We start from the raw sequence: 12,957 nt of genomic DNA, 5'->3' as shown, positions 1-12,957 counted from the left end.
GGGCGCTATGGCAAGGGGATGTACCCTTTTGCATGGGGCCATGCACCCATAACAACGTGTGTGTGGCATCTGGAGATGGCACTTGCGTTATAAGTGCACCTGGCCTATTTATATCAAAGAACAGCCCACACAAGTGGCTGCAGCACCTTCTTTTATTTAAAAGCGGCTTGGGGCATGCTAGGCAGGTGGAGATGCATGCTGTACCCCCAGGGCAATTGAATGATACTGCCCCTGGTGTTTGTTGACAATTCAGAGCATGTGTTATTTTATACAGTTGATCTCTCATGACCTGTGAACAAAAAAACACACCTGCGACTCTTTTTTATGAGTAGTTGTGAATTTTTTGTGAACCTTAGTGCTGTTTTGGATATGGTGGAAATATCTAGTTCATGAGAACAAGTGATTGACAATGTGTGTGCGTCATCTGATCCCAGCAGCAGTGTTAAGGATGGCTCTGCCATCTGCTTCAGATTCATCCTCATCATATTCCATTGTCTCCAGTTGCTGTTGTTCTTCATCCCAGAGCACATTAGTTTTAACACATATATTTTGGAGTGTTGCACAACCTATGGCCTTCTTACATACCATTTCTGGTGAGTAAAGCAGCCTGTCACCGGATAAGTTCAAACAGCGAAACCGGCCCTTGGGCAGGCAAAGCTTCTCTCTATCATGTGCATGGTTGTAGGCCTTTTGAGGGTCTGTCTGGGGGTGTCCAAATCATCTTTCACGTCTGGAGTCCATATACTTGATCAGCTGTAAATGAGATATAGGAGAACTGTCTACACTGTTGACCATGCTTGCCAACACACAACATGTGGTGTGTGTTATGTATGCTACAATTTTCTGCAATATTACTGATGTTATGATTAGATGAAGTGTTTCCCATACAGTTGCACATTGTTTTTAACACATGTCGCTTACCTTGATGTGTGTCATGTCAAATGCGTGACAGGAAATGGTGCATTGCGGGCCTTGAGTTGCTGACTGCACTTTGTAATGGCTTGGATTCTGTATTGGATACCTGGGTCCCTATTATGTTTGGTGCACACTAATCCTGTTTGCGTATGGCACACCTTGGAGTAGGTGCACTGGATGCAAATATGGAACGAGGGATCTATTACATAGATTGTGCAGCTCCCAGGGCTGCCACTTACTCATGCTTCCCCGAGGGCAGCACATTCAAATGAAATACATTTCAGCTTTCAATTAGCTGCTCTGTGTGTCACTGTGCATATGGATATCAACATGCAATTTGAGAGGGGATTTCATTTTCCCTTGCAGGTGGGTGCAGTGATTGACAGCACCTGCATGCAAGGTGATGTCTGTGGGAGCCATGGGATACCCTTTCCCCCTCCAGAGGGCTGCTCTTAGTGGGCACACTGACAGTGCACCACCTTCAAGATGCTACACTGTTAGTGCACATAATGAGCGCTTCTTCTCCTCTGCGCCTGTGCATGTCATAAAGTGCAGGTGCACAGGCAACGGTATTTCCTCATTTGCATTGGGCACACCACCATGCAAAAGAGGAGATGCCCCCTTAAGACTGCACTGTTGCCTTATGGGCATCAGCGCTATCAGCATTACAGAAGGTGAGGTACATACATCCGTGGACCCCTCTGTAATTACAAAGTGCCCTGATGACACACATAGAGGGCATGTAGGCCCGTGGGACCCACAGAGCACTTTCTGTTATACTGTCAATGGTGTTTGGACCTTTCTACTATATGTTGTGTGCTTAGAGTGGGTATGTGTGTTATCTTTTGCACATTAACTTCTTGAGCCATCATTAGATGAGGCCCTGAGATGTGTCAGATGTGCAGCATCTATTACATAGTATTGTTTTTTTATTTTTATTTTGCTTACCCACAAGTAGGCCATTGCAATATTGCCCATTTTTTAAGAGTCATTGATGATGCTGTTGTGGGATATTTATACATCATGCACACTACCAGAAAATGTGGGCAGTACATTAGTGAAGAGACCCCGATGGTCGACAATGGGCTGGAGATTTATTGAGTAAGTGTGCTTCCTGTTACGGTATAGAAGGGCAGTTGCTGCAGGAGGGACCAGTTGCACATGCGTGCAGTCCATGTGAAAAGCCTGCAATGCAATAAAAATCTTTTTTTTCTCCATCTGCTGATGTTGTGTGTTGGGGAACTGGAGGTACTGTGGTGTGATGTGAATCACGGCATCCAGGACAGATGGAAGGAAGGCTGAAAACGACGCCTGGGAGACACCTGCCACTCATGCTGCTGTCGTCTCGAATGAGCATGAGGCCAACATGTGTAAGATGGCCAGGAGCTTGGACTGTAGTGGGATGTGGCAGACCCTGGCAGTTGGTGGCTGTAGCTGTGGTGAGATTTGATGCAGCAGGCTCACAATGGACGCCCTCCTGTGGTGATAATATTTTATGACGTCTTGCTCCCTGAGTCCAGTGAGGGTGTTCCTCTGGCAATAGATGCATTCCCTTCTCCTGCGATGCCTTTGTGGTGGTGGAGGTGGAGACAGTTGTGGTATTTGGTCTGGTGGTGATTGTGGTCTTCTCTGTCCAGATCCCAGGTGCAAGATTAGGAGATTCCTGTGTCAGATTTGATGGCAGACTGTAATGCCAGACTTCTCTTTCATTGCTACAGTACAAGCACCATTTCCTACGTGTGGGTGTGTGAGGGCCAGTGATTCTAATGCAATTTTCAAACTGCGTGACGCAGCCCGGGGATGCATCTGCATTTGGAATGCTTGTAAATATCCCTGCATTAGTATTGCTGTACATTTAACATTGGAATGCCTAGCTTGCATATATTTCAACTTATGTGGCGCAGCAGGTTCTAATGCAGATCCATTCCGACGCATGACTCTCTTCCGCGATACATTTCCCTAGATGCGTCACTTTGTAATTATGGCGTTAAAAAAAAACTTGTGCTGGGGCAAGTGGCTTGTAAATAAGCCTCCAATGTTTTAATTCCTTCTTAAAGGATAGCAAATTGGTCCTGGTTCTAATATAAAAAGGAAGTTGATTCCAGTCTTTTGCAGTGCTGGTCATGAAACTTCTTCCTCCCCAATTGGTTCATTTGATCCTGGGAAGTTTCATGGCACCAGAGGAGCGCAGATTCCTCCCTTGGATGTACCATTTGAAGGATTGTTTCAAATAGCCTGGTACTACATCATGAAGAGGCTTGTAGTTTAGACAGAGAGTTTTAACCCTATTTGCTGCCTGATAGGGAGCCAATTTAGCTTGCTGATGGCTTGAAAAGCAGATTTATGCTTGAGAATGCCAACCACCAGTCTGGTGTCTGCATTCTGCAATACTTGTAATCTATTTAGGTGCTGATGTTGCATATTCAAGTATAAGCCATTGCAATAGCCTATCTTTGATAGTAACAGTGTCGTTACCACAATTTTCTAGCCTCAAGCTATAGAAGGTGGATGAAGTGACTGCATTCACCTCCTGGCCAAATGGTAGTTTATAATCCATTACACCTTCCAGATTCTTCACGTTACTCACTGGGGAGGGTAGAGTTCCCCGTTTCTATGGCCACCATGAAGGGGACCAAAGGGTGGAATTATTTCCAAAAAGGATGACCTCTGTGCATTCCAGAGTTTTATTTCAGGCATTTTATATTCATCCAGTTCCCAATTGCTGCCATGCAGTCGGAAAATCTGAATCATGTGCTCTTGTCACCAGTTTATAAAGGTACCCCGATTTGAGTATGCACTGTCCCCTCCAACCAGAATCAATCCCACCTCTTCTGTTGTCTTGAGTAGAACTGTTTTGGTATTATGACTGCTTCTAAACCTGAATTGGGTAACACATAGCAATTTAAGTTGATTATCCTGTAAAAAAAAAGTGCCAGTTACTGATTCATAGCCTTTTCTATGATCATCCTTGGCAGACGTAGTTGAGAAATGGGACAATAATTATTTGGGTCCTTTCGGTTCAAGTTAGGCTTATTTAGGGGAGGAAGTATAGAATAGTGGTCAGCAACGACCTATCAATGAAAGACCAGATCAGCTCGGTGGTCTCTGCCGGCTTCTTCCAACTACGCAGAATCAAGAAAATCAGCAGATTCCTGTCTCAGGATACCTTGACTTTAGTAATTTTAGCTCTGGTCATCTCCCGACTTGATTACTCCAACTGCCTCTACGTAGGCATCCCGGCGTACCAGCTTAGACGCCTCCAACTTGTCCAAATCCAGGCTGCCAAATTGATTTTCCATCAGCCTAGATGGCACCGTATTCGGCCTCTGATGAAAGGCCTCCACTGGCTGCCTGTGGCCATGCGTGGACTCTTCAAGTTGGGATGCACAATCTTCAAATCTCTTTATGGGAACAGCCCAGCCTTTATTTCATCCAAAATTATACGTTACGTTCCCACTTGTAACCTTCGATCCACTCACCTGAATTTGCTAGTCACCCCCATATTCAAACGCAAAAAACTGGGTGGTGCTCGCTTTGGAGTATTGGCCCCGCAGCTCTGGAACTCACTCCCGCTGGAGTTAAGGACGACCACCTCCTATGCTTCGTTCAGATAACAGCTGAAGACTTTGGTGAACGTGCGCTTAACAAATTCCCTTTAACATAACATAACACATAACAGTATAGATGCTTCCTTCCAGTAAATGGGAAAGCATCCTGACTCCAACATGGAGTTAAAAATACTCATCAACTGAGTGCCCACATTTTCCACTTCTAATGTGATCACCTCTGGGGGACATGGGTCCATGGAAGAGCCTGACTTAGTGGCTTGAATTAAAGATATTATTTGACTAACCAAAAGTACTGCAAATTTGGTAAGGATGGATTCTCCCTGATGTAAGGTAGATTGAACTATGCCATCCTGTCTAGTAGTATTATTTTGATCAAATGTATTAAAGGTTTGTGGCACTTTGTCCAAATAAAAGCTGACAAGGGTGTAACAGAAGGCCCGACTGCTATTGGTCATGGTATTACTGGGGACTGAGGACAATTTGGCCACAAACTGAAAAGGTTCTTTTGAAAAGTTTTTGGCTGCTTCGATTGTTTGTGTAAAATATAACGTTTTTTCTTTGAGTACAAGAGCTTTATAGTTTTCTATACCTATTCTATATTTATTATTTTCTTCCATATTGTATTCTTTCCTCCAGTTGTGCTCTTGTCTTCTTCAGACTTGCTTCTATATTCTAAGGTTCTTGGTAAATCATGGAGCTGATGGTTTACCTCTCTGAATGAATTATGTTGAGCAACAGCAGACGCAATTGCACAAGTTCGAGGAGCTGCTGATACAAAGAACTTTGGAAAGAGAGAACAAAACAAATGCTGCATCTGTGAATCCTTCTCAGTAAGGCCGGGATTGGTTTGACGTGGAGTGTGTGAAATAAAAAATCTCTGTCTCTGGCCTTAAAGAATCTACACCTGTGCGGAGCTAATAAACAGCTTTTTCTTGATTAAAGAAAACTGTACAAGGGGTTAATAAAATATAAAAAGAAGTACTAATCGCATAGGCTATGGCAAGACCTGTTGAACGCAATATCCTCATGAAATCCAAAGAAATTGTGAGAAATTATTAGACGTGGATGTGAGAGTGTGCCAAAGAATCTGGAGCTGAACAATAGCCCTCAATTCTGGATTAATCACTTTACCACTTCATATAAAAGAGATGCTGAGCTTCCGCCTAACGGGCCTATTGCCCCATTAGCACAACACAAAGTGAAAATAGGCGGTACTCATATTGCCACTGGGACAATGCAATCTGAAGATTCCAGGAGGAATATAGAACCTAAGCTACCTGCTAATAATCTTGAAGGCCTGAAACACTGCGTTTTAGATCATGTATCTTCAGTGACATTTTACACAACCCCTGGAAATGCACTAATCATCGGGCAAAAGCAAAAACTCACTGAAGAGGAAGTCGTACAGATGGCCTGGATAAAATGTCCTCCTCTGTTTTCCGAAATCGTTAACTCGTTGCTGTCTGGTTGTAACTCACCCTTTTAACAACATCTAATCCTTAGAAGAAATCTATCCATCATAAACAAAATCAGTAATTGCGCCTATTCACAAAAAAGGTCCAGGAGATCTTGTGTCTAACTACCGACTGGTTTTGTTGCTTGACGGTGTGGCTAAAATATCTTGTTTAAATCTGTGGTTGGAAGAAATGTATTTGATTTCACCATATCAAGCAGGTTTGAGGAGGTGTCAGAGCATTGTAGACCAGGTTTTTAGATTGAACTTAATCTGTTCTAAATATACGCTCCTCAAAAAGTAATCACTTTATCTGGTCTTTGTCTATCTCCACACAGCTTGCGACAGAGTATATTGCTCAATATTAGGGCAAGTCCTAAGTGGAATAAGTATCCCAGATAAAATCTTAAAGCTCCTAATTGCCCTGCACTTTGGTAACACTACAAGGATTACATATAGTACTAGAGGTGAATATACAACAGAGATACCAATACAGCGAGGCGTAAAACAATGATGCATTTTAGCACCAACCCTCTATAACTGCTACATAAAGGTTGCAGTAACAACTCTGAAGGACCTCAATCTTGATGTACCTAAATTGGATAATGACCAAATACCAATCCCACTTTTTGATGAAGATGCAGTACTGTTGGCTAGAACAGAGATATTGATGCACCATTTGCTGAAGGATTTCAGGTCTTTTTGCACGGCCAGGAAAATGTCCATCAATGTTGGGAAAACTAAACATATGTGTTAGACCTGGCATCCTTGGCGTGGTTTCCCCTGGCTTTTTTGCCTCTACCTCCTACATTTTTGACACTGTGATGGATTTTGTTCTGCTGGTTTAGATGCTTTCGGCACATTGCCACTGCTGATCAGTGCCAAAGTGCAAGTGCTCCCTGGTTAAATTACTACTGTGATTGGTTATCCATGATTGGCATATTTGTTTTACCAGTAGGTCCTTAGTAAAGTGCACTGAGTGTGCCAGGGCTGGTGATTCAAATGCTTCTAGTGGACCTGCAGCACTGATTGTGCCACCCACAGGAGTAGCCCTTTAAAATGGTGTCTCAGGCCTGCCATTGCAGTCCCTGCATAGTCTTTGAACTGCCATGTTGTCCTGGCCAGTGTACACACTTGCCAGGCCTGACCCTTCCCTTTTCTTACACATTGGACACCGCTATGATAGGCCCAAGATACCCCCCTGGGCAGGGTGCAGTGTGTGTGAATGTAGGACATGTTCTAGTGTGGGTAAGATGTCCTGATAGTGAAATACTGCCAATTTTGTTTTTCACTATTGAAAGGCTATCTTGCCCATAGGATAGAATGGGGAATGGTGTGTGACATGGTTACCTGGATATCCTCCCATAACGGCAAGATAGACATATGGAATCTGGTATCCTTGAACTCAGAATTTAATAACACCTCTTTTAGTGAGGATGTTTTTTAAATTCTAAGGTTGGAAATAGCACTTTTATAAAGTGGCTATTTTCTTGTTTAGCCTTTCTGTGTGCCTCTGCCTGTTTGTGGATTGACTGTCTGGTTTGTGAGTGACAGGGGCTGGGGGTGGCTCCAGGAGACTGGGTGAGTCACCACTGGGCTGAATAGACCCATCTGCATGTAGAGTGGTGGGGAGGAGTAGCATCTGGGTCTGAATAGGGCTGTGCCTGCCTTCCACAATGCTGACTCCACCTCCTGCGGTGCATCTGATGGCCCTGGCCCACACTCACAAAAGAAGAAGATGTGCCTTGGCAGAGGGCACCCAGAATTGGTTGGGACTTGTCCAGGACCCCTCGCACAGGAAGAACAAATACTTTTGGGGTATAAAAGTAGAGCTGAGACCCCTAAAAAATTAGATTAAGAAAAACTTTGTGTTCAAGAAGGAATCCTTGCCAAGGAAGAACAGCCAGGAAGACTGAGGAAAAGTGCTGCGATTGCTGAGTGTCTGGGAGATGACCTGCGGTTGCTGTGATTGCTGAGGAAGAGGACCAGGGGACTGTCTGCTGTGTGCTGTGTCCCCCTTGCTTGAAGAGGAGCTGTGCTGTGTGCTTTGCCCCCTCTGCAGTCCACCTATCTCCAAGGTCCTGGGAAGAGTTGGCCTCCTGTTGCAAACTCAGGGACACAAAAGTTTACAGAAGGACATCTGTGCTTCACCTTGGGCATGTGCTTTAACCCCAGCGTGATTGCTGTAAGAGGCTTAGGGTTCATTGGCACCATCTGTCTGCTCTCTCCTGCTCGTGACCGTGAAGAGGCCGGGGAGTGTTGTGCCAGTTTCACCGCCTCCAGCCCGTGAGCCGCAAGTGCCTCGTGCCAATTTCACCGCGTGGCCCGGGTCGCAAAGAAAAGCTGCGATGGAAGTTGCGCAATGCCAGGACATCACCTAGCAACCGGAAGGCTCGCTCCAGTGAAGCCGCGTCAAGAAGAAGGACAGAATAGGTGTCTCCTAGCAAACGTGGCTTCCTCAAGAGCAGTATCGAGGACAAAGCCGGACCGGAAGCCAGGGAGCGCCGCCAAGAAGAGAGCTGCCCGGCTGACGACAAAGTCTTCCCTTCGCAACCCAGAGGTAAAGGGCACCGTTCTGTCCACAGAGCAGGCACAGTGAGCAAGTGTTGTAAGCGCTACGGGCAGCCCACCTAAAACCCCGCGCCCCCCTCCTGGATTTACAGTCCATGTCGAGGGGGCAATATTAAGTACAGCGTCCTTCTGGCAATTTGAAAGACAGCGAGGGAAATATTTAAAAGCTGTGTCCCATGCTGTTGTAAAGGGTGATTTCTAAAAGGGAAAGTGATCAATCAGGGGTAGCACACCCCGTGCTATAGCGGGGACAGTTGGTTGTTAAGGGACCCATCTCGAAAGTGACTCTCCCTTCCCTAGGAGCAGGAGTCTCATAGTTATAAGTCCACTATTCTTACAAGTACTTCTTCTACAAAGAGAACATTGCTAAAGTGAAAAAAACATTTCAGTGAAACATTTCCAAGACAAGATTGATTGTGTATGTGCTTTTTATGATGTTTTGATCTGCCTAATCTATATAAAGTGATTTATATTTTTATAAAAAACTTGTGTCGTGTCTTTTTGTGGTGTTTCATTATATTACTGTGAGTGTTGGTACAAATACTTTACACATTGCCTTGGGGATAAGCCTGTCTGCTCGTGCCAAGCAACCAAGGGGATGAGCAGGGGTTATCAACAGCATGTATCCCTCTTACCCTGACTAGAAGCCAAGGCCCCTATTTGGAGAAAGGTACTAGAGACCCCCAGATCTTACAATATGTTTCTCTACCAAAAACTAAAACTGCAAGCAATGTTTAAGGTTTATAAAACACCATTGAGTATTCACTGATGACTATTTAGACATCCAATTGGAGGATCAACTTAAGTGTTCTCTGCAGTTATCTAAAAGTAAATTCACTCTAGCTCAGCAATCTGGAGAGGTGCCGAGATTTGCAAATTCCTGTGGTAATCACTCAGTGAAGTCAGCACCATTGGCTAATAAAAAGAAAGCAAGGGCTACTTGTCTGTATGGCACTGAGATTTGGGGAAATAAGAAGACCACAGAGTTACAAACCACTGAAAACAACTTAATTTGACGGTTATTACATCAAGGCCGTGGCACACCAATGCTGGCTGTGGGAACAGAATTAGGCCTTGAGTAAATTTAAGATTATACTACATTTGTTCCTTAAAATATTGGTTCCACATATGGTCTAAGGATGAACTGGCATCATACAGACTCAAGATGATCACTAGCTACCATGGTTTACTAATCTGTCAGATGTTCTGGTCAGTATTGGCCTGGAGGAATATTGGCTTCATTCTGAAATGATCACGAAGGACACTCTTGAAGTGGCAATGAAGGCATATTGGAATCATTAAAACCAAGTGACCTTTAACCATCTAAGTTCCTTGTCAAAAGGTTACTTTTCATTTAATCAAGATCTGGCCCCTATTAATTGTATTGATGATATTTTCCCGGAAGAAAAAATATCTCTTAATTTAAAATTTTGCCTGGGAATACTACCAGTGGTCTAGTAACCAAAAGGTGGTCACGATCCTCAGACGAGAGGTCAGATTATTGCCTGTGCTCGTTGGGATGTCGAGAGACATTATCTCTCTTTTTCCTGATGTGCCACATCACTCTATGCCTTCACAAATACTACTTTGGAAGAGTACAATTTTTTACAGCACAATCAGGGGCCAAGAAGGAAACCACCGAAAGTAAAAGGAGGAGGCTATGGAAAAGGAGGAAAACTATAAGGGGAGGAGCCAGCACAAAAAAGCAACTTGTCGCTTGGGAGGAACACACGACAAACCAGGAACATGAATAATGGGTGAGAAAAATGTAACAATTGTTAATCTATCTACGCATGAGCTCACTAGTGATGAACGTTCTTTATTAGAGTTAAGCCTGTCGTTTTGCCCAATTACTAGCTTTGACAATGCAAGAACGCAGATTGATTTCTGTTTATTTATTAGGAAATTAAAACCTTTGAAGGTTTTTACACAGCAGAAACATAAGGGTATCATAAGACCCAGGAGTGCTGCAGCAGGGACTAGTGATGCCACCTTTGACTGTTTGGACATTGGTGATATACCAGGACTTGCAATATTGCATGAGTTGGAAAGAGGTGGAAGAAATTGGAATACAGAAAGGGATTTGCTCAGAAATTTAGGGCTAGAAATGGACAGACCATACGAAACATTTTGAGATGCAAATCCAGACATAACTCCGTAACAACACATGACAACATAGATTCTTTAATGAGATGGTGGCATGTGGCTTGCTGAAAATCTGGGAGTGAGGCAAAAATGAATTTGCCAGGAATTTTACACCTGGTCAAATAGCTACTCTCACATCCCTGAAGGAGGAATCCTCTTTTGTCATCAAACCCTTTGGAGAAGGGGTAATGTTGTTTTGTGGTACGTAAATAAATAGTTAGCAATGTCAGGCTGTTATGAAATCTCTTCAGTTGCATTATACAAATCAACCATCACACTCTATCACACATTCAATCAATCAATCAATCAATCAATCAATTAATCAATCAATCAATCAATCAGAGATTTGTAAGTGCACTACTCACCTGCGAGGGTCTCAAGGCGCTGGGGGGGAAAGGTCAGCAGTTCCGTTCAGCCGAAGAGCCAGGTCTTCAGAGTCATCCTGAAGGTGTTCAGGGACGGGGCGCATCTGATGTCGGTCGAGAGCTCGCTCCAGGTCTTGGCTGCGATGTGGGAGAAGGATCTTCCTTCTGCTTTGGTTCTGTAGATACAAGGGGTTTTGTCAAGAACGAGGTGGGTGGATCGGAGGTTCCTTTTGGGTACATGGAGGATGATTCTGTCGTTGAGGTATTGGGAGCCGGTGTTATGTAGACATTTGTAGGCGTGGATGAGTATCTTGTAGGTGACTCTCTTCTCAACGGATAGCCAGTGGAGCTTTCGTAGGTGTTGGCTGATTTGCCTGTGCCCAGGGATACCGAGGACTAGTCTGGCGGCGGTGTCCTGTATCATCTAGAGCTTGTGGAGTAGAGACTTGTTTATGCCGGCATAGAGGGCCTTTCCGTAGTCCAGCCTGCTAGTGATGAGTACGTGGGTGACTGTCTTCCTTGACTCAAGGGAGATCCATTTAAAATTCTTACAGAGGATGCGGAGGGTGTTGAAACAGCTGGAGGCGACGGCGTTGACCTGATGGTTCATGGAGAGGGAGGAGTCGAGTATGATGCCGAGGTTTCTGGCGTGGTCTGTGGGGGTCAATGGTGCCGAGGGCGGTGGGCCACCATTATGATCTGAGTGGCATGGCAAGGGCTTGTTAAGTTAGGATGAGTTCCAATTTTTAATGGTGAAATTCCATAGCACCATGTTTCTACATGCTGCCTAAGGTACTCATCCATAAAGCCGAACCTCCAGGCAGACTCATTATAGCAGCAAACAACAGCCTTTTAGAGAACACCTCAATTTACCTAGATTTTTTCCTATGTCCTTATGAATTTAGCTCCCAGCATACTGTAGAGATAGCACAGATTTCTTAACAAAAAATAAAGAGCATCCCATGAAAAGACAATTACATTCAAGTCAACATAGATGTGGTGTCTTTATATACTTGTATTGATCATGAGTTAGGCTTAGAGGCCTGCAGGTATGTTTTTATGGACAAACCCATTGCAAAGTAGGATCAGTTTATGATGCTTTTGGAAATGTTAAGATTCTGTTTAATTAATAGCATCTTTCTGTTTGGAGACAAAAGGTTTATGCAGCTAACCCGGTCTGCCATGAGAAGCTGCTTTGCCCAGAGTTTCACAGGAAGTTAATGGGTTGGTAGGAGGTACAACACATTTGGACTGAGAATAATACCAGATGAACACAACTCTTAGGGGTCGATTACAATGTTGTCCGGAAAGGCTCCTAACGGCATTTGATTCTTCCGAATCCGATTCGGAACTCGACATTCGGATCGACCAGTACATGGTTCCCAATGAGCTATTATGATGGCTGGGAAGTGTTCAAACTGTCCAACTTGGTTCTGAAAGGCATTGAGAGCAACCTAGACTTTCAGAGCCGAATTGTAGCGGTCTGCGGAGCACGTTTCCACTTTCCAGTCAAGTGATTAGGATGTCAGATTTGGACAGTCTTTCCGAATCGATTGTTCTGAAACTAATTGGCTGTTGGATTCTGAATTTGGGGACCCGTTGCAGGCCCCCTTCACCTGGGGCACTCCGAATCAGTACCCGTGGGTCCCCACTACCCATGCATGCACAGTGTGGCAGGCACCATGGGGTGGCCGCCACAGGGTGCATGGTTTCCCCAACAACCCCTTTTGGAAATGGGAGCCTGTGTTCTCGTTCAGAACACAGGCTCCCATTGAAGTCAATGGGAGTCTGACCAAATCTTATCTGGAAGCATCCGGATGCATCAAAATCGCTCGGTCGGACTCCCCGGTACCGAGTCGTTCGGAAAGCATTGGAGAACCGAATCAGTCGCAATGCTTTCCGGACGAGATCGTAATCGGCCCCATAGTAATTTGGATGC

This window comes from Triturus cristatus, chromosome 11, assembly GCF_964204655.1.
Source record: "Triturus cristatus chromosome 11, aTriCri1.1, whole genome shotgun sequence".
Taxonomy (NCBI): domain Eukaryota; kingdom Metazoa; phylum Chordata; class Amphibia; order Caudata; family Salamandridae; genus Triturus; species Triturus cristatus.
Note: the sequence above shows the minus strand (reverse complement) of the source record.